We start from the raw sequence: 5000 nt of genomic DNA, 5'->3' as shown, positions 1-5000 counted from the left end.
TTTTTCTATACTGTTTTCCCCTTATCTTCCCACGAGGTTTGCTTTCATTCCCAGCGCTGCGTCTTCCTGTCACTCAAACACTGTGTTTATTATTATTTTGTTGCTCAGTCTGTGTTGCTTTGACTGTGAGTTCAGGAGCTGCTCTTCAGTTCTAGCTGCGCTGCCATAGTTATTGTATTGTGAATTGGTACAGCACTGGCTAGGACTACAGCTCCCAGCATGCCTCTGCACCCGCGGCAATGGTGAGGGATGCTGGGAGCTGTAGTTCTTTAACTGCAATGCGCTGGGCTGGGCTGTATTACATTGTTTTTGCTCAGTCTGTGTTGCTTTGACTGTGAGTTCAGGAGCTGCTCTTCAGTTCTAGCTGCGCTGCCATAGTTATTGTATTGTGAATCGCTACAGCCCTGGCTAGGACTACAGCTCCCAGCATGCCTCTGCACCCGCGGCAATGGTGAGGGATGCTGGGAGCTGTAGTTCTTTAACTGCAATGTATTGTGCTGTGCTGTAGATCCAGCGCCACCTAGTGATCTGACACTTTGGATCAAGCTTGCTGGTAATACACTAGCTGTGCACTAGATGGCGCTCATTAATATAACGTTGGCTGATCTACATTACACACGTCTTTGTGTATGCTGGGAAAGAATGCAAACCTCATGGGGAGATAAGGGGGAGGAGAGTGGAAAAAGCATTCGTAAAAAAATAAATAAAATAATGTAAGTATTTTAAGTGTTTTGTTTATTTGCAAATAAAAGAGTTTGCAAATCTTGGAGTGGATTTTGTTTTTATTTAATTACCGTTATAACAACTCTCTCGGTCTCTTCTGGTTTGGAGTTTCTGATCCAGTGAAGTTCTGGATGATGAAGGCATTAAAACGTTTCTCTGCTAACTTGACTTTCTCTCTCGGTCTCTTCTGGTTTTTGAGTTTCTGATCCAGTGAAGTTCTGGATGATGAAGGCATTAAAACGTTTCTCTGCTAACTTGACTTTCTCTCTCGGTCTCTTCTGGTTTGGAGTTTCTGATCCAGTGAAGTTCTGGATGATGAAGGCATTAAAACGTTTCTCTGCTAACTTGACTTTCTCTCTCGGTCTCTTCTGGTTTGGAGTTTCTGATCCAGTCAAGTTCTGGATGACGAAGGCATTAAAACGTTTCTCTGCTAACTTGACTTTCTCTCTCGGTCTCTTCTGGTTTGGAGTTTCTGATCCAGTGAAGTTCTGGATGACGAAGGCATTAAAACGTTTCTCTGCTAACTTGACTTTCTCTCTCAGTCTCTTCTGGTTTGGAGTTTCTGATCCAGTGAAGTTCTGGATGACGAAGGCATTAAAACGTTTCTCTGCTAACTTGACTTTCTCTCTCGGTCTCTTCTGGTTTGGAGTTTCTGATCCAGTGAAGTTCTGGATGACGAAGGCATTGAAATGTAATAGCACTCCTCTCAACGCACACCAGAGCCACACACTGCTGATACTAATTTCCTCGTCATTTTATTCCAAGAACATGTTTTAAAGATTAATATTTTCTATGAGTCACGACAACAATAAAATCTTTTTTAAGTCTTAGGTTTTTGCATAAGGAGAACCAGCCTGTCAGTGACATCATCCACCCCCCATCCCAGCAATATAAACCAGCCTGTCAGTGACATCATCCACCCCCCATCCCAGCAATATAAACCAGCCTGTCAGTGACATCATCCACCCCCCCATCCCAGCAATATAAACCAGCCTGTCAGTGACATCATCCACCCCCCATCCCAGCAATATAAACCAGCCTGTCAGTGACATCATCCACCCCCCCATCCCAGCAATATAAACCAGCCTGTCAGTGACATCATCCACCCCCCATCCCAGCAATACAAACCAGCCTGTCAGTGACATCATCCACCCCCCATCCCAGCAATATAAACCAGCCTGTCAGTGACATCATCCACCCCCCATCCCAGCAATATAAACCAGCCTGTCAGTGACATCATCCACCCCCCATCCCAGCAATATAAACCAGCCTGTCAGTGACATCATCCACCCCCCATCCCAGCAATATAAACCAGCCTGTCAGTGACATCATCCACCCCCCATCCCAGCAATATAAACCAGCCTGTCAGTGACATCTATCCACCCCCCATCCCAGCAATATAAACCAGCCTGTCAGTGACATCATCCACCCCCCATCCCAGCAATATAAACCAGCCTGTCAGTGACATCATCCACCCCCATCCCAGCAATATAAACCAGCCTGTCTGTCTGTCTGTCTGCAGCTTTAATGAAACTAAACTCTTTTCAGAATGTAGTAAACTAACACAGACCCCAAGAAGAAGGGATTATATTGTCGCGTCAAACTGAACAGGATTGTGGGGCTCTGTCTGTCTGTCTGTCTGTCTGTCTGTCTGTGTGTGTGTCTGTCTGTCTGTCTGTCTGTCTGTCTGTCTGTCTGTCTGCAGCTTTAATGAAACTAAACTCTTTTCAGAATGTAGTAAACTAACACAGACCCCAAGAAGAAGGGATTATATTGTCGCGTCAAACTGAACAGGATTGTGGGGCTCTGTCTGTCTGTCTGTCTGTCTGTCTGTCTGTCTGTCTGTCTGTCTGTCTGTCTGTCTGCAGCTTTAATGAAACTAAACTCTTTTCAGAATGTAGTAAACTAACACAGACCCCAAGAAGAAGGGATTATATTGTAGCATCAAACTGAACAGGATTGTGTGGCTCTGTCTCTGTGTCCCAAAGACTTATGGGGGGACGGGGGGGGGGGGGACGACGTATCTCACTAATTATAATTAGAAAACAACAGCAAAAACAGATAACAAAAAAAGCCAGATGATCTTTAAATAAAATAAAATGTAAAAAAAACAAAAACAAAGACGCGGTCGCTTTAAGAAGAAAGAACGCGTGTGTTAGTTAGTTGCACGTGATTTTTTTTTTTGAGGAACTAAGTCACGTGATCGTTGCTCCACAGTGATTCCTGGAGCAGGAAATGAAACAGAGAAAATACCAGCATTTCGGATTCATGTTCCACATTTTAACACAGAGACACGCCAAACAGAACAAGCCGTCTTCTTTTCAGTCCTCCGAGTCTCTGAATTGATTTCTGCTTGAAAATAATCCGAAATCGTCTCTCCCGAGTCCGCAGTCTCTTCCGAGGAGTGAGAAGAGAAGCGATACAAACAAACGGTTTAATTTTCTTTTTGTCCGATTATAAGTAGTCGAAACTATCGATCTTCTAATCGGTAAGTATGCATTTCACGTGATATGATTTGTGATTTTAGCGTTGTGTTTGTATAGGCTAGTTACACATGTTCAAAACGGACAGGTATTGCTGTACCGGCTAGGATTGAATGCATTGTAACTCCTGTAAAAGTTTACCGCTGTATTTTAGCACGATGTTTTTCCAGTTTTCTGTGCTTTACAGTGCTTCCCTATGCTTTACCAGACCTCTCTGTGCTTTACAATGCTTCCCTATGCTTTACCAGACCTCTCTGTGCTTTACAATGCTTCCCTATGCTTTACCACACCTCTCTGTGCTTTACAATGGTTCCCTATGCTTTACCACACCTCTCTGTGCTTTACAATGCTTCCCTATGCTTTACCACACCTCTCTGTGCTTTACAATGCTTCCCTATGCTTTACCAGACCTCTCTGTGCTTTACAATGCTTCCCTATGCTTTACCAGACCTCTCTGTGCTTTACAATGCTTCCCTATGCTTTACCAGACCTCTCTGTGCTTTACAATGCTTCCCTATGCTTTACCAGACCTCTCTGTGCTTTACAATGCTTCCCTATGCTTTACCAGACCTCTCTGTGCTTTACAATGCTTCCCTATGCTTTACCAGACCTCTCTGTGCTTTACAATGCTTCCCTATGCTTTACCACACCTCTCTGTGCTTTACAATGCTTCCCTATGCTTTACCAGACCTCTCTGTGCTTTACAATGCTTCCCTATGCTTTACCAGACCTCTCTGTGCTTTACAATGCTTCCCTATGCTTTACCACACCTCTCTGTGCTTTACAATGCTTCCCTATGCTTTACCACACCTCTCTGTGCTTTACAATGCTTCCCTATGCTTTACCACACCTCTCTGTGCTTTACAATGGTTCCCTATGCTTTACCACACCTCTCTGTGCTTTACAATGGTTCCCTATGCTTTACCACACCTCTCTGTGCTTTACAATGGTTCCCTATGCTTTACCACACCTCTCTGTGCTTTACAATGGTTCCCTATGCTTTACCACACCTCTCTGTGCTTTACAGTGCTTCCCTATGCTTTACCACACCTCTCTGTGCTTTACAATGCTTCCCTATGCTTTACCAGACCTCTCTGTGCTTTACAATGGTTCCCTATGCTTTACCACACCTCTCTGTGCTTTACAATGCTTCCCTATGCTTTACCAGACCTCTCTGTGCTTTACAATGCTTCCCTATGCTTTACCACACCTCTCTGTGCTTTACAATGCTTCCCTATGCTTTACCACACCTCTCTGTGCTTTACAATGCTTCCCTATGCTTTACCAGACCTCTCTGTGGTTTACAATGCTTCCCTATGCTTTACCAGACCTCTCTGTGCTTTACAATGCTTCCCTATGCTTTACCAGACCTCTCTGTGCTTTACAATGCTTCCCTATGCTTTACCAGACCTCTCTGTGCTTTACAATGCTTCCCTATGCTTTACCAGACCTCTCTGTGCTTTACAATGCTTCCCTATGCTTTACCAGACCTCTCTGTGCTTTACAATGCTTCCCTATGCTTTACCACACCTCTCTGTGCTTTACAATGCTTCCCTATGCTTTACCACACCTCTCTGTGCTTTACAATGCTTCCCTATGCTTTACCACACCTCTCTGTGCTTTACAATGCTTCCCTATGCTTTACCACACCTCTCTGAAAAAAGTTTCCCTCAGTAAAAACACAGCAAAGTGAAGCACAGGGAAGCATTACAGTGTGGAGTTGAACTGTGCTGGCAGTCCGTTCAGCTCATGTGACACGCTGAGTAATTGTCAGCGTGCTTTTCATCATTAAGC

At 44.3% G+C, this 5000-nt stretch overlaps 2 protein-coding genes across 3 annotated transcripts in view; both read left to right on the top strand.

The window, feature by feature from the left end:
* The window catches only part of LOC131736107 (visual pigment-like receptor peropsin), a 13166-nt gene extending 12486 nt beyond the window's left edge, over positions 1–680 (top strand). For both annotated transcript variants that reach the window (XM_059021814.1, XM_059021815.1), the window contains exon 7: positions 1–680. This exon is cut by the window's left edge and continues 284 nt beyond it. The gene's annotated coding sequence lies outside the window, so the exon portion shown is untranslated.
* A 2229-nt stretch (positions 681–2909) lies between these two features.
* LOC117970757 (V-type proton ATPase 116 kDa subunit a 2-like) overlaps positions 2910–5000 on the top strand; it is an 11574-nt gene continuing 9483 nt past the window's right edge. The window contains exon 1 of the mRNA XM_059021813.1: positions 2910–3211. The gene's annotated coding sequence lies outside the window, so the exon portion shown is untranslated. The remainder of the gene's footprint in view (positions 3212–5000) is intronic.

The sequence above is a fragment of the Acipenser ruthenus genome, unplaced genomic scaffold (genome assembly GCF_902713425.1).
Source record: "Acipenser ruthenus unplaced genomic scaffold, fAciRut3.2 maternal haplotype, whole genome shotgun sequence".
NCBI lineage: Eukaryota > Metazoa > Chordata > Actinopteri > Acipenseriformes > Acipenseridae > Acipenser > Acipenser ruthenus.
The sequence above is the reverse complement of the archived record's forward strand: the minus strand, read 5'-3'. Positions and strand labels throughout refer to the sequence as shown.